At 39.1% G+C, this 26,307-nt stretch overlaps 1 protein-coding gene and 2 pseudogenes across 3 annotated transcripts in view; 1 reads left to right on the plus strand and 2 right to left on the minus strand.

Annotated features, from left to right (window-relative positions):
* Window positions 1-5,453, minus strand: part of LOC150010037 (gastric triacylglycerol lipase-like) — a 37,480-nt gene extending 32,027 nt beyond the window's left edge. For 2 of the 3 annotated variants that reach the window (XM_090278013.1, XM_090278011.1), the window contains exons 1-2: window positions 5,306-5,453; window positions 557-679 (exon numbers count right to left, since the gene is read on the minus strand). The gene's annotated coding sequence lies outside the window, so the exon portion shown is untranslated. The remainder of the gene's footprint in view (window positions 1-556; window positions 680-5,305) is intronic. The other variant, XM_090278012.1, reaches the window with a different exon arrangement.
* Window positions 674-13,276, plus strand: LOC150010038 (ras GTPase-activating protein-binding protein 2-like; annotated as a pseudogene).
* Window positions 13,277-17,350: 4,074 nt separating this feature from the next.
* Window positions 17,351-21,050, minus strand: LOC150010039 (UDP-N-acetylglucosamine--peptide N-acetylglucosaminyltransferase 110 kDa subunit pseudogene; annotated as a pseudogene).
* Between the last annotated feature and the right edge of the window lie 5,257 nt (window positions 21,051-26,307).

Raw genomic sequence — 26,307 nt, forward strand, 5'->3', positions numbered from 1 at the left:
AAAGTCTCCTAAGACATTCAATTATGTTTCTTTGGATGTTTAGTAGTGTGGTTAAACTTGTATTTACTTCTTATATAAAAAAGATTCAACAATGTCCAGAATTACTCATCTACTGATTAAATTGATATAATGTCTTTAATATACTACATATCAGGATGTAAAAGGACACACCTAAAAATCAAACACTGCATTCAATTTGGCATAGAGTTGAGTTCTCACTTTTAACTTTTAATAATCACAAATATCGACCAAAGGAATTATGATGATTAAGAATGATTTAGAAAACATTTCAAATGTCCTTGATAGTTTAAACATATAAAACTGTTGAACCAAATGTACAATGTAAATTATTATGTAGTATGGCTCAGATGAAGAGGCCTAAGATGAAAAAAAATGTCCTCTTTTACAAACAGTGCTTAAAATATTCAGACTGCATGGTTAGACAACCACCTGCAAATACATGTAAATCAGGAAGGATTCTTTATTATGGTCTTTGACCAGGAGTCTCCAACCCTGCAGATAATGGTCTAGGTAATATACAAAACCCAGCCCTCACCTTTAAAAATATATAGAGATGCCTGTGTTCCTGGTTGCTCACCACAGTGCCTGGTGCCTAGAATAGTTGGTTGTGAGAGAGAAGGAGCTCTCAGCTTTTCAAGCTTCCAAGGCTCACATGTATCTGAAGGAGAAAGAAGAGAGTAACAAGAATTCGGGGCAGTGTGTTAAGTTTTATGTGACTCTCCTGCTGACCTCCATGTGAGTACCTGCCACGCTGTTGGTTGGAACAGTTGACATTGTGGAATATTTATGGAGCTTAATCAAGTGCTTGTAAGACAGGAAGCGTGTGAGGCAATTTTATACTTTGCTGAATAAAGCTCCAGAATATTTGTACAGGTTTTATGGCAGGCATTCTCCTATGTTCATGATGGGTTAGATGCTAGCAGAAAGGACCAGGAGGCTGATTATGGCCAAATAATATACACCACAAAGTATTGTCTCTTAACTTCAGTGAATGTCACATCAAATTTGTCAGGTAGATATTCATGCAACATTGAGCGATGGAGTAGGTCTCCAGGTCATGGGTTTTCTCTCTAATGGTGGACAGCCATAGAGGAAGTTTATGCAAACCTTTGTTCTGGCTTCTGAGGGATTGGTTCCAAATAAGTTTTACATTCACAATGATATGTTTTGTTACAGGATGAAGTACTTGGTGATAACTAAACCAGCACTTTAGGGGGAATCAGAAGATGTAGAAGAAGAAGAAGAAGAAGAAGAAGAAGAAGAAGAAGAAGAAGAAGAAGAAGAAGAAGAAGAAGAAAGAACTATGTCCAGAACCTGTACAAGAAAATGCTAACGGTGGACTCTATGAAGCTCACCCTGTGACTAATTAGAGAAGTCTAGTTCTCCTACCACTGCTGAGAGTAGATATTAAACCATAGTTGTGTTTCAGTAATCTCTGCTGAATGAACAAGGAACCAAAAAATAGCTTGTTCTCATCCAAGGGGGTCAAGACCAGGCAGAGTAGATATAGAACAGAATGAACCTGATCACTGTAGAATAATTCATTATCCTGTCAATCATCAACTTTTTGTTGCCAATCTACCACATGATATTGATGAAAATGAACTGAAAGAGTTCTTCATGACTATTGGAAATGTTATGGAACTTCACATCAAAACCAAGGGTGGGGGAAAGTTTCCAAATTTTGGTTTTATAGTTTTTGATAACTTTGAACCAGTTCAGAGACTCCGAATTGCAAAACCAATTATGTTTCAAGGGGAATTGTTTAAATGTGGAAGAGAAAAATAAAGCTGCAAGAGAGTGAGAAGCTAGAGATGGTGGTGATGATAGAAGGAATATAAGGCACAATAATTGAGGTGTTGGTGGTGCACATGGAATAGTGGGTGGTAGGATGATGTGTGAGCAGAATAGAATAGGACCTCCTCCATAAGGTGGCCTGGCATGGACACTTGGCTCTCAAAGAAAAACCAGGCAGGTAGAAGGCCACTTCACAGGACAGTGTTGCTGATGCCTCACTTTGGCAAAATCTTTGCATCAATACATGCTTCATCATGTTTTCACTCTTGTTAATTTATTTTGGCTTAGGTTAGAAATCTGACACAGTCTTTTTGATCATTTCTTTGATGTGAAACACATCTTTGGTTTTGAATTAAATTGAGGTGGACATTAGTTCCCCAATTTCACAACAGGATCCACATTGTTAATTTATAAATCTAGACTTGGAGAATTAAGGACTGAGGAATGACCTTATCTTGAACTATTTACAATGAAATGAACTTTTTAAGAGGACATGCCCAATAAATTCATGTTCTTTGAATCAAAAAATACTCTACCACATATTTTAAGTGTTACTGTTTCTGCCTATTAATGTTGGAAACACAAATAGGGCAATTGGGAAATCTTGCCTTTTTTTCTTGGCTCCCCCCAAAATACAAACCAGCAGAAACTTATTATGTAGGCATCAAACTGCACTAACACATATTCTGAACTAATTAACATTGATATCTGCAATAGGAGGCAACAGGGGCAAGAAAAATACTTTTCTTTTTTTTCCAGGAGAGAGTAGTTTGAGAAATGATGAAAGCATTTTCTCTGCTTGTTATGACCAGTGTGTGTACACATAAGCCGTAACAAGACTGCACATGTAGTCTAGAACTCCACATGCTAGGATCTTGAAAACGAGAGCAGGTTTAGTAGCTCCATATCTCATATTTTTTTACTTGCCTCTCTTCAGTACAGGGATGGCTAGCAGCTCAACAAACTCTCCTCTTTTTCCTTTCTTTAAGCTGTGTCCAGTGAAAGTTGTCTTTACTGTATATTTGTAAGACACATCATTGTGCTTTTATTAATATATTACAGCCCTGCTGGTAATTTTAATACAATATAATGTATGAACTCCTGTGCTTCAAAGTAAAACAACTGCAAAATGTTGAAAAATCAGTGAAGCATATAAAAATTGCAGTATCTTTAAAATAGTAAAATTGACTAGTATATTATTCATTTTTTTTTTGATAAAGCAAAGAAGTTTTTATTCAAAGGCAGTCACTTAAGTCTATCAAGTCATAGCTTTAATCACTTAAACTTATCAACTAAGGCTAAACTTTAACTCCTGGATTCACCTATCATACCCCATATTAGTTTTAATTATCTCATATCTATAGGGTTAGTTTACAAACTAAAAGAACATAAGATACAAAAGCTACACAATTTTGGAAGAATGGCAGGCTTCTGCCTCAGAGTTCATCGCCTCTAGAACATCCAAAGAATGAACCTGCCACCCACTGCCTGGCCAGCCCAACCCTAGGCTGCACCTGGAGTTCCTTCCCAACCAAAATATACCATCTATTGGGAAATGCAGGCAGCTGCAGCATGATCATCCAGGCATCCTTGAGGAAGAAGATACAGAGAGCCAGAAAGATCCAGCCTCATCTTCTGTAGTTAACAGCTTTCTGTTCTCTGTGGGAGGGAGTCTCATGTGTTTGGGAGGGAGAGGGGAGGAGGAAGTGGTTATTTGAATAAGTCTCTTGTTGACTGTTCTCTTAGCATGAGTGTGAGCATTGAAGTGGATCTCTTGAGAGCTGCTTGGAAAAGCCAATCAACTTGATGTACATAATTGACATTTAAAAGCACTCAGATTCCATAAATGGCAAGTAAACCTGAAGTGAGGACACTGCAATTTTCAGAGAAAAGAACAGCAGCTCTTAAGTGTTTGCATTTTCTATTTGGGAGCAGAGTAATGTCGTTAATTGTGCACAGTTCTTGAACTGATGTCAGCAACCAAGTAGCTCTGAATTTAAGTCTGGGATGACATCTTTTATTTTTAAATGGATCTCTAAACAATTCTGTAAGAAAACTTTGTAGCTACTGGATTATTGTCTGTCTTTATAGCAAGTTCGAGTAAACCTCATGAATGGCATGCGGTACATATAAGTTTCTGATGTTTCAAGCCAGAAGTGGTAAATAAGCGTGACCACTTAAAGGGGCTTGTTAGCATGGAAGACTTCTCCATTCTATCTTGGGAAAAACAAAAATGCACTTGACATGGTAGCAAATTAGTTTTGAATCATGAAAACTACTATTTAGTAGACTAGTAAACGATGCACATGCTTTGTTTTCACGTACTGGGCAATATAAGTACAATTAAATCTGTCCCTTTGTTTCTTTTGAAATGAGGTCTTCCATGTTTGAAGAAAAGTCTTGCCCTATTGCATATCTTTTGTGGGCACAGATATCTAATGATTTCTATTTGGGGGGGCTTACGGATGACTTATTGTCCTTTTTAGAGCACTTTTCACACTTTCTACGTATAGTACATAAAGTTATTACCTGAAAATTAAGTTTGAGTTTTGAAACCTTTATCAAACTACATTTAAATTAGTGGTTTATTATCAATGTTCCTTATAGCATATTTTTCCTCTACTCCTTTACTTCTTTCTTCCCATTTCATATATCTAAAATTTCCAATCCAGGATATGGCCCTCCTCTGGCACCAAAAGTAACAGCAGATGTTAAGTAAAATAAGAAAGTAGAACAAAGTATCATTCAGCTTCAGTATTAAAATACCATGAATAAAACATTAAAACAAGAACTGCACTAGTTCCCCAGGGGCCCAGTCTTCTACCTTTATGCAGTGGTGCTCTGGTGTTGACTTGCACACTCTTGCAAAAGCCTATGGTGCACATCTCTTACCAGTTCTGTTTTTGTAATATGTTAACATAAGAGACGTTCAAAACTATAGAGAATTTTTATGAGTTTATTTGAGTCAAACTGATGACAGTTGTGGGGAAGCAAAATCTCAGAGAATTAAGAAAATGCTCTCAAAAATGGCAGTTTTTGGAGATCCAAGATGGCGGAGGAGTAAGTGGAAGCTACACTAACCTCCTCCCAGGACCTATCTGGAATTACAACTTAATTGTGGAGAAATCACCTGGAATAACCCACTGAATACTAGCTGGAAAGAAGCCTTATAACCAAGGACAGACAGAAAAGGCTGCTTCATCACAACATGACTGATAGGAAGTATGAGATGGGAGAAGTCTGGCTGGGCTCCCATGGGTAGCAACTGAAGGGACAGAGAAATATCTCAGCAGCCTGGAGATCCCCCTGAGAAGGGTGGGATCTAACCCCCCAGCTGGACTTCCCAGCCTATAGCAACAGAGTAGAAAATAAAATAGCATCCAGCTGTGAAAAGCGAGAAGCCATGGGTTTTTTGCTGGTCTGAGAGAAATGGCTCAGGACTACTCTTAAAGGGACAACATATAAAAATATATTGGCACTCACTTACCCTGGGCTCCAGCAGAGGGAGGACAGAGTGGACTGGAGATGCTTAAGGAAAGTTTGGGGCAGTGGCTTTGAGGAGAGAAATGAGGGAGCAGTCAACCAGGTCCTAGTGCTGACTCATTCCACACACTGCCGGCAAACCACTCCCCTCCAAGTGGTGTCAGCCTGAGGGGAAGCAGTAGCTCCGCCCACAGGAATTAACCTTCCCTGCTCTCAGTGCTTAAGCCTGATGGATGACCACAGATTGAATATATTAACAATTTAAAGAGACAGACAAAGACAGTAGATCACTGGTAGTCTCAAAGAGGCTATCTAGGCAGAGACTGGGACATGATCTGACATCACCAGGGGTAGATCCAGGAAGTAAAGAAAGTGCACCTCTATAACAGTATGCAAGACATGGTAGGAGGAGTGACTCTCAATCAACTAACTGGAGGAAAGGACCCACCAGAGAGCAACACAACACAAACAAAACCCAAGTACAACCAGACAGTCCAAATAAACAGCATAAAGAGAACCTCAAGAGCATCAAGTTCAGGAGATCAAAGTGACTGCACCACTGAATCCAACAGGTCTCCTACCACAGAAGGTCACAGCACAAAGACAGGAAGTCAAAGTAGATCAATCTAAGAAGCAGAAAAAAACAAGAGCCACCAAAATGGGGAAACAAAGAAACAACCCTCCATTAAAAGGAAAAGAGGAATCCCTAGAAAGACTGCTAAATGAAATAGACATAAGCAAACTGTCAGACATGGAATTCAAAATAATGATTATAGGGAAGCTCAAGGAACTCAGTGAGCTCAAAGAAAACTATTAGAACTCCAGGAGAACTATGAAGAACTACAAAGAAGCTATAAGAAACTTACTGAGAACTATACCAGCATTAAAAAGGACATAGAAACTATCAATAAGAGCCAGGAGGAAATGAAGAATACAATTTCTTAACTGAAGAACATGGTAGAAGGAATCAAAAGCAGGCTAGATGAAGCAGAAGATCTGATCAGTGAGCTGGAGGACAACATAGAAAAAAATTCCCAGACAGTACAACAATATGAAAAAAGATTTTAAAACTATGAAGAAATTTTAAGAGCTGTGGGAAAACATGAAATATAATAATATCCATATCATAGGAATACCATAAAAAGAAGAAGAGGAGCAAGATATAGAAAACCTGTTTGAAAAAGTAATGACAGAAAGCTTTCCTAACTTGATGAGAGAAAAAGTCACGCAAGTCCAAGAAGCACAGAGGGTCCTGATGAAGATGAACCCAAACAGACCCACTCCAAGACATGTCATACTTAAAATGGCAAATCTCAAACACAAAGAGAGAATCCTAAAAGCAGCAAGAGAGAAATAGCTAATAATATAAAAGGGAGCTCCAATAAGGCTATCAGCAGATTTCTCGACAGAAACACTGCAAGTCAGAAGGGAATGGCAAAAAATATTCCAAGCAATAAAAAACAAGGCCTACAACCAAGACTGCTCTATCTAGTAAGGATCTCATGCAAAATGGAAGGTGAAATAAGGAGTTTCCAGGCAGAAAAAGGCTAAAAGAATATATCTCCACCAAACCAGCATTGCAAGAGATGCCTAAGTGTCTGCTTTAAGAATATGAAGAAACAGAGAGAGACAGAGAGGATCACAAGTACAAAGGGGGAAAATTACAATGAATAAGTACCTATTAGTAATAACCTTAAATGTAAATGGATTAAATGCTCCAATAAAAAGACACAGGGTGGCCGAATGGATAAGCAAACATGACCAACATATATGCTTTCTTCAAGAGACGCACTTCAGAACAAAAGATCTACAAAGACTGAAGGTGAAGGTATGAAAAAAAATATTTCAAGCAAATGACATGGAAAAAAACCTGGGGTAGCAATACTTATATCAGACAAACAGATTTCACAACAAAGGCCATAAAAAGAGACAAAGAAGGGCATTTCATAATACTTAAGGGAACAATCCATCAAGAAGAAATAACCCTTATCAACAAGTATGCACCCAACATAGGAGCACCCAAATATATAAGGAGAATCTTGGACGACTTCAAGAAGGATATCAACAGCAACACACGTACAGTGGGGGAATTTAACACTCCATTGTCAACAATGGCCAGATATTTTAAGCAAGGAAATACCAAGAATATTGTGGCACTGAACAACACTCTAGATCAAATGGACTTAGTTGATATATACAGAATTTTTTACCCCAAAGAAACAAAATATACATTTTATTCAAATGCATATGGAACATTTTCAAAGATAGACCACAAAACAAGCCTTAACAAATTCAAGGAAAATGAAATTATATCAAGCATTTTCTCAGATCACAATGGCTTGAAACTAGAAACCAACCTCAAGGAAAAAACTCAAAAACATTCAAATTCATGGAGATTGAATAACATGCTATTAAATAATGAATGGTTAATTATGACATCAAGGGATTAATAAGAAGGTTTCTGGAAACAAATGAAAATAAACATGAGAGAGAGTCTGGGTCCCTCAGAGTGGATGAAGAAACTACTCAGACACTCTCCATCTGTGAAAGGAAGGGAGGAAGTCTTCTCTAGTGGAAAATCACCCTCGTTTCTTTATTAGCCAGGGTTTTTATCCACTTTCCAAATGCGGAAGTACTTAAGAAAAATATGCAGCCCTTCCCCAAATGGTAGGGAGTGAAAGGGAAATGCAGATCAATACAGGGCTGAAACATCCAGGTATTTTACACAAGTTCAAAAGCATTTCCTCTTACTTAATTGTTCTGTTCTTCACATTTTACTGACAAAGATTTGAGGCTTTACAGAGAAAAAAAGAGCAGGTTTCCTTTTTCTTAAAAGCCACTTTGCATTTCTGTTCTATCTTTAAAATCCCCCAGAGGGTGGGATTCAGAGCAGGCCTGAAAGACAACCTGCCAGCGAAGGGCCCAGTGGGGTGCGGCTCCGTACAGCAGTCAGAGTCTTTTAAACCAAGCCTGTCTGATTCCCACATCTCCCATGCCTTTCTGTCCCCCACATAAACACGCAACAGCCCTAAACCTATGGGACACAGGAAAAGCAGTCCTGAGAGGGAAGTTCATAGCAATATAGGCCTACATAAAAAGGAGAGAAGAATCTCAAATAAACAACCTAACCCTGCATCTACAAGAACTAGAGGAAGAACAACAAACAAAGCCCAGAGCAAGGAAGGAAATAATCAAAATCAGAGCATAATTAAATGACATAGAGACTAAACAAACAATTCAAAGGATCGATAAAACCAGAAACTGGTTCTTTGGAAAGATAAACAAAATTGACAGGCCTTTATCAGACTCATCAAGAAAAAAAGAGAGAAGACCTAAATAAATAAAATCAGAAACAAAAGAGAATAAATCACACCTGATACCACAGAAATACAAAGGATTATAAGAGATTACTATGAACAAGTACATGGCAAGAAATTTGACAATGTGAGTGAAATGGACAAATTGCTGGAAACATATAATCTTCTAAAACTGAATCAAGAAGAAACAGAAAACCTGAATACTGATAACAAATATTAAAATTGAAGCAGTAATAAAAATCTCCCACACACAAAAGCCGTGGACCAGATGGATTCACAGGCAAATTTTACAAAACATTTAGGGAAAAACTAACTCCTATCCTTCTCAAATTATTTCAAAAAATCCAAGAATAGGGAAGAGTCCCAAACTCTTTCTCTGAAGTCAGTATTATCCTAAATCCAAAACCAGGTCAAGACACACAAAGAAAGAAAACTACAGGACAATATCGCTGATGAACATAGATGCTTAAATCCTCAACAAAATATTGACAAACCAGATCCAGCAATACATTAAAAAGATCATACACCATGATCAAGTGGGATTCATTCCAGGGATGCAAAGATGATACAGTATTCACAAATCAATCAATGTAATATACCACATAGACGAAATGAAAGCCAAAATTCACATGATCATATCAATAGATGCTGAAAAAACAGCTGATAAAGTTCAGCACCCATTTATTATAAAAATGCTCAGCAAATTCGGGATAGAACATACCTGAGCATAATAAAGGTCATATAGAAGAAACCTACAGCCAACATCATATTCAATAAACAAAATCTAAAAGCTTTCCCCCTAAGATCAGGAACAAGATAAGGATGTCCACTCTCTCCACTTCTATTCAACATAGTTTTGGAAGTTCTTCCCTGAAATATACTTAATGTTCAAAATGAGAACTTGAGAGACTGTCCAATGAAAGAAATTCTTTACTAGAAGAAAATATAAAGGAAAAAGAAATGACTTTTATTTGAACAATTAGATGAATAAGCAAAGTAATCCGTTATGTATTCTGCTAGTAAGTGGCAGATATAGGATTATAACTCCAGTGCCAAATGCTAGTGCCTTTTTTTTGCACCTCACTCTGATGCTATTAATACACTTATTGTTGTAATAAAGAGCCATGAGGCTGCTATCCACATGATCTCTTTGCTATTGCTGAAGGAGGGAGTCATAATTATGAAAAAGACTTTTCCCAGCCATTCTTCAGTCCTACAGAATAATGCTATTGTGGTTCAGAGTGTTTCTAAGCCCTAATTAAACAAGTCCCAGAGAATCAACATGTATGAGTAAAGTGACCCACAAAGAAAATTTGGGAGAAACTACTTGTGTTTCACCACACTTTGAAACCACTCTGTGAACAGTAAGACAGTGGAGAATCAAACTCTCTTCTTGAGGCATGTAGAGAGATGTATGAGGGGTAAAGTTTCACTTAACATTCAAATATTTTCTTGTCCTAAACTCACTGAGAAGAAATAAAAAAGTTAAGAATGGCCCTAGAGAGTCAAAAATTTATCTTGAAATGAATACCTGAATTGTTATCATTTTTTGTCCTTCCATAAGGAATTCTATAAAGGCCAAGGATATAACCATCTTCAGTTACAATATCATACTCTTCATTTGGGTATCCCCAGTAAGAAATAATTTGACTCTATGAAAAAAGAAAAGCAAACCTTTCAGAATAAGATTGTTAGTCAATTAATATAAACTAATTAATCTAACTTATTAATGTAATAATGAACTTTCATATTCTCCTAACTTTGGTGCTGTTTTTATCTTCACCAATTCACTGATTTATTCAGTAATAAGTACTTATAGATACCTAGTAAGCATTAACCTTATACAATAGGAATTTTTGGATATATAAAAAACAAAAATCTCTGTCTTCAAGGAGATATCTCAGAACTAACCCATTATTCTTTTTTTAACTACTAATAACTTACATTTTTACCTACTCACCCATACATATACAATTTTAAAGTATCTGTTTATCTATAAATGTTTGCATGACTAGGCATATAGCTAACTGTTCTTGTTATATTAAATAAACATGGCTGAACTTTTTCCAGACACACTTCGTATTAGTTGACCTATATAAAAATAAGAGTGCAGAAATATAAATTTGACTATAAATCTGTTAAATAAAAAATAATAGAATGGTAGCATTCACTGTTATTTTACCAGCTTAGCACTTATTTTTTAGCAACTTACAATATTCATTTTTATTTCAGTGTTCGCAGATCTTCGATATTGAAAGGCACCATGAGTAGTTCCAAGATTTAGTATAAAACATATCACTTTGAAGAGATACCACATTTGGGATCTACATATAAAAGCAGATGTTGATACTATTAAAATTAGAGCAAGTAATACCATTTGACTGTTTAAATAATTTTATGGGGTAGAAAATATTTCCATTTTCAGATAAGAAAGCTGAGGCTCTGAAAAATTAAAGAATTTGTCTAAGGATACACAATGTGTAATTGTCAGTTAGGCTTTATATTCAGGACTGCTTCATTTCAAAATCCATGATTTCCAGCTACCCTGTTTTGTAGCACAGACTTCTTCTTTGAAGTCTGCATTATTAGCATTGTTTAGCCCAACTCTGAGAGCTTTATCATATATTTAAAGTTAATTAAATTCATAAGGTATCAGTATTGATATAGAAAATATGAGTAAGACTAGCCAAAACCTTGATTAAATAAACTTTTATGGAATATCACACCACAACTTTTTTTTAAGTGCACAAGGAATATTCACTAAGAAAGGCCATATGTTGGTCATGAAGTACTACTAAATTTCAAAAATATTAAAATATTGCAAATTATGTTCTCCGATCACAACAGAACTAAATTGGAGGTGAATATCAGTTTTTAGAAAATGTAGAAAAATCTCAAATATTTAAAGTGCAAACAGTGCATATATGAACATATGAATAAGCCAGCGGTCCAAAAAAGATATACCGTGTAACATTAGAGAATATTTTGACCAAATGACTAGGACAGTATACTGTTTCTTAATATGTTGGACTTAATTGAAACAGGGCTTAGGGAAAATTTATAACTGCTAAGATACCTTGTTCACATAATAATAAATAGATGACAATAGGAGAACTTCTGTTAAACAATGTCACTTAATTTTGTGAACTCTTGAATTACATGTCAAAAATATAATGACTTGAAGATGGTGACATAGGAAGCTCCTGAATGTCCCTCTTCCCACGGACATACTAAAGAAATATCTACCTACACATGGATTTCTGTAAAAATCCAGAAACTACCTTAGCAACTTCTGCACATCACACAAATAAGAAAATATCCACATCAAAATGGGTAGAAAAGGCTGGAACACACTCACACCATAAATCCCACTCAGCACAACATCATACAATTTAGAGGGATTCCCAAACTCCCAGCTTTTTCCTGAGAGCAAAAGGTTTCAACACCACATCTAGGGCCCCAACTTTTAAGTCATTCACCCCGGCAATGGACCACCTCTCCCAAACACCTAGGTGTGAAAGCCAACCAAGCTTTCATCCTCGAGACACATAAGGCTATAGCAAACAAACAAGCAGTTATTAATGGGCATGAGCACTCAGTGCACCTGTCAGTGTACAGGGAGCTGGGAAAAGTGCTCATCTCTGTGTCTTTCCCTAAAGGGGGTGGGTCTATATTTTGCAAACTTCCCAAACTGCTGACTGAGGATCAGGCAGCTGATTTAGCAAGTATCTGGGTACTTACTGTTATCCTCGCCTTTGGGACACTGATAAGTCTTGGCATGGTCTCAGTTAGGGGGAGCCACTGAGAACAAAAGTGGCTTGGCTAATCACAAGGTCAACAACTACAGTATGGGTCAGTCTGATTCATGAGGTTAATCACTTACCTGAGACCACTCTTTCGAGACTAGCAGAGGTGACTGTTTTAGCTGATGCACAGAAACCAAGAGAGTCAAGAAAAGTGAAGAAAGAGGGATATGTTTCAAACACCACTAGCCATCAGAGATGCAAATTAAAACCACAATGAGATGCCACGTCACATCAGTCAGAATAGCCATCATCAACAAGTGAACAAACAACAAATGTCAATGAGGATGTGCAGAGAAGAAAACCTGAGTGCACTGTTGGTGGGAATGCAGACTGGTGCAGCCACTGTGGAAAACTAAAAGTGGAACTTCCTTTTGATCCAACGATTCCACTGCTGGGATTATACCCAAAGAATCCTGAAACTCCAATTCAAAAGAACCTATGCACACCTATGTTCATAGCAGCACTATTTAAAATAACCAAGTGCTGGAAACAGCCTAAGTGCCCATCAGTAAGTGAGTAGATTAAAAAACTGTGGTATATTTACACAATGGAATACTAAGCAACAGAAAGAAAGAAGGAACCCTTACCTTTTGCAACACCATGGATGGAACTGAAGAGTAATATGTTAAGTGAAATAAGCCAGGTGGCAAAAAACAGATACCATATGATTTCACCTATAAGAGGAACTTAATGAACAAAACAAACAAATGAGCATGAACCAGAGGCATGGAAACAAGGAACAGACTCACAGTGACCAGAAGCTCTCCTACAAGAAGTGGCGTGGCGGAGAAACTTGGCTCTGGAAGTGGAACTGGGCAGATGGAAGGCCACTTCACAGGGCAGTGCCAGTGAAGCTCCATTGTTGGCAATCTTGACATTGGTACATTCTTCATTGTGTTTGTGTTCCTAATTTTTTTTTTTTGCTTTTGAATGTGACACAGCTTTTTTGATCATTTCTTTGGTGTGAAAAGTATTTTTTGGTTATGAGGTGGACATTATTTCCCCAATCTCACAACAGGATTCATTCACACCGTTAATTTATAAATCTTAGACTGGAGAATTAAGAACTGAGGAATGACCTTATCTTAAACTATCTACAATAAAAGAAAGTTTTTAAAAGGGCATGTCCAACTGAATTCAGGTCCTTTGAGTCAAAAATAAAAAATCCTCTGCTTCACATTTTGTTTAAGTGTTACTGTTTCTGCCTATTAATGTTGGAAACATAGATAATGCAATTGGAAAATCTAGCTTTTTTTATTGGCTTCTCTCCACATCCCAAAATACAAACCAGCAGAAATTGTTGTGCACTCGTCAGAATGAACTAATGTGTACTCTGAACTCATTAACATTGACATTTGTAATGGGAGGCAACAGGGGAAAAATTCTTTCATCCTTTTTTCCAGTAGAGAATAGTATGAGAAATGATGAGGGCATTTTATCTGCTTGCTGTGACCAGTGTGTACACATAAACATTAACATGTCTACAAGTATATTTCAGAAGGAAATCATTTAGTTTGAACTAAATTTTAAAAAATCAAAACTTTAAAGACTATGGTCTTCAATACTTGACCAGATTTAGTATCTAAGATTTTTCTACCTACCCCTCTTCAGTACAAGGCTGGCCGGCTGCTCAACAATCTCCTCCTCTTCTTCTTTTTTTCGTTAAGCTATGCATAACGAAAGTTGTCTTTACTGTATTTTTGTTGTTTGGTAATGTAATAAGCATGATGATGCCTTCTATTAACACATCATTCCAGTCTTGCTGGTAATTTTGTACAATATAGTGTGTGAATTCCTGTGTCGCAAAGCAAAACTGCAAAATGTTAAAGAAGTCAGTGAAGTGTATAAAAATTACAGTATCTTAAAAATTACTAAAAATTGGCTTTAGTTAACAACTAAAATTAGTAAAATTCTTCCTTTAATTAACAGCTTTCTGTTCTCTGTGGCAGGGAGTCTTTTGTGATTGGAAGGAAGATGAAAGGAGGAAGTTGTTATTTGAATAAGTCTCTTGTTGACTGTTCTCTTAGCATGAATGAGAGCATTGAAGCAGATCACATGAGAGGTGCTTGGAAAAGACAATCAACTTGATGTACATAATTGACACTTTAAAAGCAGTCAGATTCCAACTATAGCAAATAAACTGGAAGTAAGACACTGCAATTTTCAAAGAAAAGCACAACAGCTCTTAAGTGTTTGCATTTTCTATTTGGGGGGCAGAGTAATGTCATTAATTGTGCACAGTTCTTGAACTGATGTCAGCACCTAAGTGGCTCTGAATTTAAGTCTGGGATGACATCTTTTCTTTTTACATGACTCTCTAAACAATTCTGTGAACAAAGTTTGTAGCTGCTGGATTGTTGTTTGTATTTACTACAAGTTCCAGTAAACTGCAAGTATGACAAAGGATATTCAATTTTATGCTTGAAGAATTCAGTACATATCAGTTTCTAACGTTTCAAGCTAGGAGTGGGGTAAATAAGTGTAACCATTAAAGCTGCTTGTTAGCATGGAAGACTTCTCCATTCTATCATGGTAAAAACAAAAATGCACTTGATGTAGTAACAAATGAGTTTTGAATCATGAAAACTGTTTGCTATTTAGTAAGCTAATAAATGATGCACATATTTTCTTTTCAATGTACTGGGAAATAGAAGTAAAATTAAATCTGTCTTTTTTTTCCCCTTTTGAATGAGGTCTTCCATGTTTGAGGAAAAGTCTTGCCTTACTACATATATTTTGTGGACACAGATATCTAATAGTTTCCATTTGGGGGGACTTAAGGATTCTTCTTTGTCCTGTTTAAAACACTTTTTACACTTTCTGACATATAGTACTTAAAGTTATTATCAGAAAATTAATTTTGAGTTTTGAAGCCTTTATCAAACTACTTTTAAATGAGTCATTTATTGTGCTTTTATAGCATATTTCTTTCCTTTACTCTTTTATTTCTTTTTTTCCCATTTCATATATTTAAAATGTCCAATCCAGGTCATGCCCTGCCACTCATGAAAACTGTGGCTCCCAAAGTAATGGCATGTTTAAGTGTAATAGAAAATTAGAGCAAAATGCCATTCAGTGTCAGCCTTTACATACCATAAACATTAAAACATTACATGGACAAATTTATTTGGTGATTGTTCACCTACCATACTGTTCACTTTTAACATTTGTCCACTTTCCAGTCAACCACAGTAAAAATATTAATCTACCATTACTGTAATTTGATGATTTTTATGGTACTATTCTTTTTTTTTTTTTCTGTAGCACAATTGAAATGTTTTACTTTTTTGATAAAGCATAGCATAATAGAAAAAAAACCTCGTTTCCAGTAATATCTATATCTCTATTCATAATTAAGTCTTCCATAGACCTGTTACCTGGAAACCAAAGCCTGTCACAATAAGCAAAGCTTTAACCAGAGTGGCTACTTTTCGTGCCAGAAAAAAGCCATCCCTATAGGAGGAATGATGTGCTATGGAAAAGGGCTGGAAGGCCACACAGCCTTGAGGGCACTAGAAGTATATCACCCTATTATTCCACATTAAGTAGTTTGGTGAATTGCAAATATCACTATCTGCAACCATGCTGGCAACCTTTAATATTTCCATCAGATAAAAAATAAATTAAGGAATTCCCTAAACCGATGTTCTTTGATTCACACTGTTAAAAGATAACACAGTTCATTAACACATAATTCTGGCTAAGAATTATACTTGAGACTCCTTGTTCAGGTTTTGGTTAACAGTAAGACTTTCAGAAATTCAAGTTCTTATTAATAATTTGTCAGCTAGAATACATTCAGGCATCGGCTGCAACTACAGAATAGGTACACTGCCTCAGTGCTTTGGGAAGACACTATAATCTAGAACACTACTAGCAGACAAAAAATTATCTGTTACTGGATAGCATAAGTGCAGTACAGCAAGACAAAACATATTCATATGTTGGTTTGTTTAAGCCTCGAGTCCTCCATCCTTTGTTGAAATTCAGTAATTTTATTCCTGTGGTTTAAAAATCAAGCTCCACGTGGCCTAAACTGGAATTTGTACTTCAAATCAAATAGCAGTACAGTCCGCTACTGCTGAGGCCGAATATATACAGACTCCAAGACCAAGTCCGTAAGACAGTTAGTACATAATTCCCCTAGAAGGTCTGAAAAACAATAACTCATATACATAGCTGGTCCTTTAGTGCTTTTTACCTATAACATATCTTTGATGGAAGTTATTTAATGTAGTCACAAATAACTATAACTTACTGATCAAATATTTGAATACTTATACTTACCTGGGATTTCATTTCTGCTGACAGAAATAGGAAGAACAGGACTCACTTTAAAAAAAAAGCAAACCTTAGAAAGGGAGGCAAAAATTTTATCACACACTATCAGTCTGGCAGCAGCATAGAGGGGCAGTTGACGGTAAAAACACTGGTGAAGTAGGTGAAAACTAAGCCAAAAAAAAAATCAGTATTATTATCATCAATGATAGTACCACAACTGTGCCCTTCATAATTAATAATCATTCTTATGAATTTCCACTTGGCACCAGATAATGTGTTTCAGAGAAACACTCCGGGATGTTCTGAATCAGACTTGGTTTTGTTAGCTGAGTTACGGGAGAAATTTTAAAGTAGGGTTAGGGGAAGAAAATAGACTAGAAAAACAATTCTGAGCCATCATCTAAACCAACAAAGCACTGATAGCTCCAAACATTAGGTTAGACAATCAAACAACTGATATAGACTCAAGTGGTTTATAAAACCTATAAAAGACTACACCAGCAAAGTTTCCATTAATCTGTAGAACTCAGAAACTAAAGCAAGGAGTAACATTTTAGCTTAAAACCTTATCTCAAGAGAATCATATATACTTCACATGAATAAAACACCTGAAACCAAACATTTTTAAAAACTCCAATACCCAAATATAAAGAAGAAATTAATTCAGAAGATTCAATCAAGCCACAGAATCACAAAAATGGCTGGACAGTTCAGATCTCCCTACCACACTAAGCATCCCATGGCAGACCAAGGGCGAGCAGACCTTCCAGACCTATGCACCATCTGGTTGCTGCAAAATTCTATGGAGATTCCTTGTAGAACAGCAGTTTCCATCTCTTGGGTCTCTCCCTATCTTGCACGAAGCAACTCCGGCTGTGCTATTCTATTATCATTATTTGTCACCCATCTGTAGCATGATACTTATACAGACAAGTAAAAGGTCCATTATCTAGTTCCCTTTCCCCTGAAGGTTTAGGCTCAGGTAGGGAGGCAATTCTGTTGTGCACAGTCTTTAGTTAGGCCGACTCAGTGACTTCAACAGGCTTAATCAGGTGATCGGGTTTGTTGCCAGCTGCGTAATGCTCCCACATCTGTAGATAGAGCCGCTCTAGTTCCATTGTGTATTGTTTGGTGTTGAAGAGAGGGGTAGATATTCTCTGTTTCCAGACTTTGCCACGAATTTTCTTCAGGTATTCTAGATCAGTTCCCAGTTTCACAGCTATATCTTCATATTCTTGTCTATTTTTAGCAATAAGCTCAAGACAACCTAAACAAGTGAGCTGGGAAGCTGCTACTCGGGAAGCCAGAGTTTCTCCTGGCATAGTCACCATGGGTGTCCCAGCCCACAGGACATCCATGCCTGTAGTGTGCCCATTACAGAGTGGGGTGTCCAGGCAGACATCTGCGAGCTGGGCTCTCCTGACATGTTCCTCTTTAGGAGCAACAGGTGAAAAAATGATACGGTTCTGGGGAAGGCCCATGTTTTGTGCGTACTGTTGGATATTAAGTTCTCCTACTGCTGGAAACCGCAACAGCCACAGCACGCTATTGGGAACACGCTTCAGAATATTTGCCCACATCTGCAAAGTAGAAGGGTCAATTTTATATAACTGATTAAAGTTACAATACACAATGGCATCTTCCGGTAACCCGTACTGAGAACGTGTGGTTACAATAATGGTACGGGGAACCTCCTCTCCAGTGGCAGCCTTATTGTTGATCTGGGTAGTTGCCAGTCCGTTGCTAATACTGAATCCATTAATTGTTACCTGAATTTGTCCTCTGTTAATCATTTCAATAACTGCTTCTGCAATAGTATTCATAGGGATAACTGGCATATTAAGAGCTGTATTACTGCTTTCTGCATTGTCTCCTCCTTCAGGACATTTCATCTTGATAATTTTCACATCTGGTAAACTATCAAGAAATGCTTTGAGGTGAATGCCATTCAGAACAATCCGATTGTCATAAATGTGCCCATTGGACTTAAAATCGATGACTGCCTTTTTCTTCAGATGAGGGAACATATTAGCATGATCCCCAATAAAGAAAGTATGAGGCATATAAGCTAGTTTCTCAGAATACTGCTCAGCAACTTCAGCTGGTGAGGTCTCCTGATCAGTGATGATATAATCCATGAAAAGTGCCCCACTAGTTCCAGGGTATCCCAGCCACATTGCCTGAATAGGAGCTGGCCTGAGAGCAAAGAGCTCATTTCGAGCTCCCTTGGTATAACCATTCATGTTCACAAGAATGTGTATACCATCCTGATGGATGCGATCAGCTGCTTTTCCATTGCATGGAATCTGAGAAAGATCAATGAAATGATTAGCTTCTGCCATCACCTTCGCTCGGAAGTTTGTACCATCATCTGGGCTCAGAGCATAACAGAACACCTCAAATTTATCAGGATTGTGCATGCCTGGGATAGACTGCATGAGGTGAGAAGTAGGATGATTCCCAAAGTCAGAACTCACGTATCCTACACGCAGTCGACCATCGCTGAGCTTCAAGTCCTTTGGATGTTCATATGGTGGTTTATGAAGGACATTAATGTTATCCAAGCAGAGGTTCCCATGCCTCTCAGCAATAGCCTTCCTGAAGCCATGAGAAAGAGGATAAAGCATACTATGATGAGGTTGCACAGAAGGCAGCCTATTCTTCTCTAACTGGTCAGCCACAATGCTGACCAACTTCTTCATTCGCTCATCATAGTCTGTCCAATCACAGACAATCTGCAGGCAATGAGCCAAGTTGCAATAAGCATCAGGAAAGTCAGGTTTAAGTTTCAGAGCAGTGCGGTAAGAAGCTATTGCTTCTGGAATATTTCCCAAATCCTTGTGAATAGAAGCCAGATTGCTGTGGGCATCTGCAAATGCAGGGTTAATCTGAATGGCACGAGTGTAGCACTGCAAGGCTCCCTGGACATCCTGCATCTCCTTTAGCGTGTTTCCCATGTTAGAGTAGGCATCGGCAAAGGTAGGACTGATTCGAATAGCCTCTTTATAATGCATCAGCGCTTCCTGCAGTTTTCCCTGCTGCTGCAGTACACTTGCTAAATTTGAATGGGCAGCAGCAAACTCTGGGAAGACTTCTAATGCTTTACGATACAAGCGAACTGCTTCTTCAATGTTTCCCTGTTCTCGTTTGATGTTGGCTAGGTTATTCAGTGAGTCTGCATGGGTGGGACACAGCCAGAGAGCTGTAATATAACAATATTCTGCCTCAGCAACACTGCCCTTCTCTTCGAGAACATTGGCTAGGTTGCAGTAAGCATCGGGGAAATGTGGCTGCAGTTCAATAGCTCGCCTGTAGGTGACTATTGCCAGATCTATTAGGCCTTGCTCATAGTATACACAAGCCAGGCTGCCGTGCACCACTGCGTGATTTGGACTCAAGCTTAGAGCACGAAGGTAAGCTGCCACAGCTCTGTCAAAAATCCGTGCCTCTTTCAAGACATTTCCTAAATTGATATAAGCATCCAGAAAATTGGGATCAAGAGTGACAGCCTTTTCAAAATGATGAATTGCAAGCCAAATCTCTCCTTGTGCATTGAAAACACAGCCAAGATTACTCCAAGCTACTGCAAAGTTCGGTTGCGTCTCAATTGCTTTCAAATAACATGCCTTGGCTTCTTCCAAGCGACCCAGGGCTTTGAGCAGGTTCCCCAGGTCACTGCAAACACAGTACAAATCAGGACCGTACTGAAGAACAGAGATGTAAGCTTGTACTGCCCCTTCCATGTCACCTGCTGCGACCAATGCGGCTGCCAGGTTGATATAACCATCGATGAAATCTGGCTTGAGACGCAGTGCATGCCGGTAATGCTCAATTGCTTCCTGCAACTGTCCTCTTTCCTTGTACACGTTCCCCAAATTCGAATAGGCTTCTGCCAGAAGGGGGTTCTGTTTAATTGCCAGAGTGCTAAAGTGAGCAGAACTGTCCAGCCTTCGACACTGGAAGTGTATAGACGAAAGTAATAAAAGCACACCAGTATTGTCTGGCTCTTGTCTCCAGAGCTGCATGCAGTGTCTCTCAGCTGCCTCAAAATCTCCTGCCTGATACTCTCGATGTGCCAACTCAGCTAACCCTTGGAAGGAAAGCATACGTTTCGTTGGTTCTGTGCTGTCGGCCACGTTGCCCACGGAAGACGCCATCTGGAGCTCCTTAAGGGAAAGCGAGAAGGGGGTGGATGAGTCCCGCTGTGCCGCCACTACTTGCACGAACGTTTCTAGAGGTAACAATGAGAGGGCAGCAGCCGTACCAGTGCTCTGGCAGGCTTGAGCGGTGGCAGCACTTACAGGCTTCGAACCTTAGGAACTCGGGCTGCCTATCTACCTCTCACGGTCCTGAAATGGCGGCTACGGCTCCTCCCTTTTATGGTACTATTCTATCCTAATGACACTATTGCAACTATCTTGGCTTTTGTAGGTTTAGAAGACAATGGATTGTCTAATCTTTATTACTGTAATGTGTTGGGCATTATATGCTAGTAGAATCTAGTTTAATTGTTTCAGGTAAAAGTATTCTTTCAGTTTTCATTTTGAATATGTTAGGACTAAAGAAACAATAAACAACTGGTATCTGTAGATATATATCTAATCTATATCTATATATAATCTTGAGGAAGGAAATCATCATTTAATAATATGTACCTCATTTTGAGGACTGCTGTTCTACAAAATACTTCAATTTCTTTTGCAATGTCCCCCATTAAGTGTTCATCCAGTTTTTGCTTGAAGGCTTCTGAACCAGCAAAGCTACTTAATGAGAAAATCTGTTTCTTTTTGGATGTATCTACCTGAAATTATTCCTTAAACATGTTATTTGAGTTAAGACAGAATCTACTTTCTTGTAGTTTTCATTGGTTGTTTCAGGATACTGAAAATGTTTAATTCTTTGTCTCCCTTTAATGTCTTTCACATATTTGAAGATAAGTTTCATGTTCTCCTTAAGTCTTTTCTAGCCTGGAAATCTCTATCCTCCTTAGCTGCTCAAATAAAGTAGTTTCAGGCCTGCTTACCATCCTGGTCACTTTTTTGGGGGGGTGACACAACTTTCTGAATGATCCTCTTAAAATCTGGGATCTAGCACTGAATTTAGCATTCTAGATGTGGTCTGGCCAGTCTAAAGTACGGGATTATAACTTCTCTTGGTCTGTACATTACAATTCAAATCATGGCACACCCTCATATTTACTTTTTGTCTTAACACCTCTATTATACTTATAATGCATAATGACTAGGGTCAACCAAAATTCTAAGCCTCTTTCCTTGATTCAGTAAAATTAATTTTTAGACACAAGGGTAAGATTTTTAATATCCTTGTCCAATTTTCTTTTGGTTAAATTTGTTTCAGTGACTGCCTATTAAAATACTTAAAACCATGATTATAAAATAGCCCCATGAGGGGGGGACCAAGATGGCCGCGGAGTAGGAACAGTGTTCTCAGCTCGCTCCTGTTAAGGAGACAATCCAGGAGGAACAAACTTGGGGAGGAATGATTGAGTGAGTGGGAATATCTGATAACGTGAACGGGGAGGAGATCGTGGGAGCAGCGTGGAGGGGGGTGGAGGGGTTTGTCACAAACTGCAGGCTGAGTCATTCTGAGACTCCGTGCGTTTGCAGTATCAAGCCGGAGAGCTCACTAGCTGGGAGTGAATTCTTGTAGGGAGTTAGGGAGAGGATTTGGCCGAAAAAGCCAGAGGAGGGAGAGAACAGTGAACAACCAGGACTGGGAGAAACTGTGTGACCTGAGTCTAGAGAGAAACATCCTCAGCTGCAACCTCCGACGGAAAACTCGGCATCCCGGGCGCGCCCAGCACTAGCGTTAGGGCCCTACAGAACAAAGGAGCAGTTTTGGGGCAAGGAGACGGGCCGCACAGAAAAACTGCTGCGGAACTCCGGACCGGGGGAGAACTGTGTTCTTGAAATCAGTGTTTGCTCTTTAGTCGCGCTAGAATCCCACAGAACAAAAGGCAGGTTTGGGGCTAAGAGAGAAATAGGATGTGCAGGGAGTGTAAGTAGGGAAGAGAGCGGAGGCGGAGGTTCTGGAGGGGAGACGGTTTTAGGGCAAGGAGAAGGGCCCGCAGGGCGGCAGAGAGCTCCGGGGAAGGAGAGTGCTGCGCTGACCGACCACACTAGAGTCCCACAGAACAAAGGGACGGTGCTGTGGTGGGAAGAAAGATAGAGCGCGCAGGCCGATAGACAGGGAAGCCAGCGGAAGCGGTAGCTCGGAATAGAGAAAGTTTTGGGGCAAGGAGAAGAGCACAGGCAGGAAAGCCACTGCAAAGCTCCAGACTAGGGGAGAGGCCCTGGGCAGGAAAGGGCCACTGGGCCCGGCACTTTGACCGACTGTGCCAGAGTCCTGCAGAACAAAAGGACGATCTTGAGACAGGGAGAGAGGTGGGGTGCGCAGGCATATAGACAGGGAAGAGAGCAGAAGCTGTAGCCTGGGAATAGACAGGACTGGAGGCAGGGCGGGGATTGCTGGCAGGCACAGGCTGGACCAACAGAGGGAAGGAGTAGCTGCACAAGCCTGAGGAGGGCTGAGGCTGCCTCAGGAGGGGACTACTAAAGGCAGCTCACAGCAGAGCGGTGGTAGGCCCACGAAAAAAAAAACTAGCAACCCCAGAATCAAGCAGAACCCTCCCACAGCCAGCCAACCAACCAGAAAAGATTTGAAACTCATGGAATTTTGAATAGGAGCAGACTCAGGAAGGAAGCAAGGAAAAACCAAAAAACAAACAAACCAAAAATACCCAGAGACTGTGCATAAAAGTTGAATTGAGTTAAAATCCTCATTCTTTTATCTCTCACTCTCTCTCTAACTACCCCTACCGTCAGTCCCTTCTTATTCTCGCTCCTTTTCTCCCCTCCCCTTCCCCCCGTTCTCTCCCCTTAGCATTCTCCCCTGCATCCTATTCTCAGTTAATTTTATAATTTTAAGTTCTCTCCCTTTCTCACCCTCTCCTTTCTCTGCGCTACGCACCTTCAACTTTATTAAATTTCTTTCTTTATTTTGTCCCCCTTCAGTCTACATTCATTTTTCTTTCATCTCTTGTCCTTATTTTCCTTCTCTCCCTATACATAATCTCTCTCTCTCCCTATTACACTTTATATTCTAATCTCTTAATATTCAAATTATAATTCTAATCTATCCCCCTCTCCCTTTACTCTCCTATTCTTACCCCTTCTCTTTTTCTACCCCACCCCCCCCACTTCTTTCCCTACCTCTTGTATTTCTCTCCTTCATCCTATCTTTTGCCAACTCTTCAATTTCAATCCTCCCCTCCCTAATATCTCCTCTTCCTCCTGATTTCCTTCCCTCCTCTGAGCTCTTTTCCTCCCAAATCCTCTTGCTTTCCTATCTCCTATTCCTCTCTCTCTATATTCACCTTTTCTCTCTATCTTGCAACTTTATATCATGTTTTAATCTCCTAATCTTTTTTATAACATATAATTTAAAAAAGAATTTTAATCCAGTCCCCTCTCTTCTACCTCCCCTTCTTCTTTTGTTCTCTCTCCTACCCTTCTCTTCTCTACTTTCTCTCTCTCTTTCCTCTCTCCCTTCCTGTCTTGCTATTTTCTACTCTGTATTTTTATCCTTAAAAAATTCTCTCTCAATCTATTTCCTACCTTCTAACCTCCCCAGCCCTCTCTTTCAATTTCTGGCTGTCTGTCTACCTGGATGTCTGTTGTGTCTACCCTACCTCCCACGCTAATCATATAGTATATACCGATTATATAATCCTAATACTATACACTTCCACTTTCACACTCCACACTGTAACCCTCCCCTCCTTTTCAAACAGACAGTGTAAGTGTTAATTGCTGTCTTACATAACCTTGATCCCAATTGCTAATATTAATACTCTATCAACTTCCAGCTCAAAAATTACCCTTCCTTCATTTAAAACAACTCCTTTCTGTTTCTCCTACGAAATAAGAGTCCCAGTATCTCCACAAGTATATTAACACGGGCTCATTTGCAGCCTATAGTGGGATTGTATTTGGGGGAGACATTGGAGGGTGTGGGTTTCTTGCCTGGGTTGTGTAATTATGTTTTAGCAGCACCTTCACAAAAGATCTCAAGACAAGGTGGGCAGAGTGACTCTCAATCAACTAACCAGAGAAAAAGATCCACCAAAAAGTAGCTGAAATACAACCAGACAGATTAAAGAAATATCATCAAGGACAACACAGACGGAGATCCAAGAGGGCGGAGGAGTAAGTGGAAGCTACACTAACCCCCTCCCAGGACCAGCCAGTGCTGACTCAGCCCCAGTACAGCAGACAGACCATCCCCCTCCAAGTGGTGTCATACTAAGGGGAAATAAAAGCCCTGCCTACAGGAATTAAGTTGCCACACCCACGGTCCTTAAGCCTGACGGCTGATCACAGATTGAGTAGATTAACAACTAAAGAAGAGAGACAAAGGCAGTAGATCCCTGGAAGTCTCCAACAGGCTGCCTAGGGCCAGTCTGGTACATGATCTGACGCTACCAGAGGCAGATCCAGGAAGAACTGATCATTCTAAGAAGCACCAACAAACAAAAGGAATCACAAAAATGGGGAGACAGAGAAACAACCCCCCATCAAAAGGAAAGGTAGAATCCCCAGAAAGAGTGCTAAATGAAATAGAGGGGAGCAAAATATCAGATACAGAATTTAAAACATGGATTATGGAGAAGCTAAATGAGCTCAGCGGAAACTACAAAGAACTCCAGAAAAACTACAGTGAACTCCAGAAGAACTATAAGGAACTTACTGAGAATTATACCAGCATCAAAAAGGACATGGAAGCTATCAATAAGAGCCAGGAGGAAATGAAGAATACAATCTCTGAATTGAAGAACACAGTAGAAGGAATTAAAAGCAGGCTAGAGGAAGCAGAAGATCGGATCAGCGAGCTGGAGGACAACGTACACAAAAACTCCCAGACAATGCAACAAAATGAGAAAAGACTGAACAAGACTGAAGAGGTTCTAAGACAGCTGCAGGACAACATGAAACGTAACAATATCCGTATCATTGGAATTCCAGAAGGAGAAGAAGAAGAGCAAGGGATAGAAAACCTCTTTGAAAAACTAATGACAGAAAACTTCCCTCACATGAGGAGAGAAAGAGTCACGCAAATCCAGGAGGCACAGAGGGTCCCAATGAAGATGAACCCCAACAGGCCCACCTCAAGACACATCATAATTAAAATGGCAACATCCAAAGACAAAGAGAGAATCCTAAAAGCAGCAAGAGGGAAACAACTAATAACATACAAGGGAGCTCCAATAAGGCTATCCTCAGATTTCTCAGCAGAAACACTACAAGCAAGAAGGGAATGGCAAAAAATTATTCCAAGCAATGAAAAACAAAGGCCTACAACCAAGAATACTCTACCCAGCAAGGCTCTCATTCAAAATAGAAGGCGAAATAAGGAGTTTCTCAGACAAAGGAAGACTAAAAGAATACATCTCCACCAAACCAGCAATGCAAGAGATGCTAAAGGGTCTGCTCTAAAAAGATAAAGAAACAGAGAGAAACAGAGAAGAACACGAGTACAAAGGGGGAAAATGACAATGAATAAGTACTTATCAGTAATAACCT

Source organism: Furipterus horrens, unplaced genomic scaffold (assembly GCF_987537825.1).
Source record: "Furipterus horrens unplaced genomic scaffold, mFurHor1.1.pri manual_scaffold_5, whole genome shotgun sequence".
Classification (NCBI taxonomy): Eukaryota; Metazoa; Chordata; class Mammalia; order Chiroptera; family Furipteridae; genus Furipterus; species Furipterus horrens.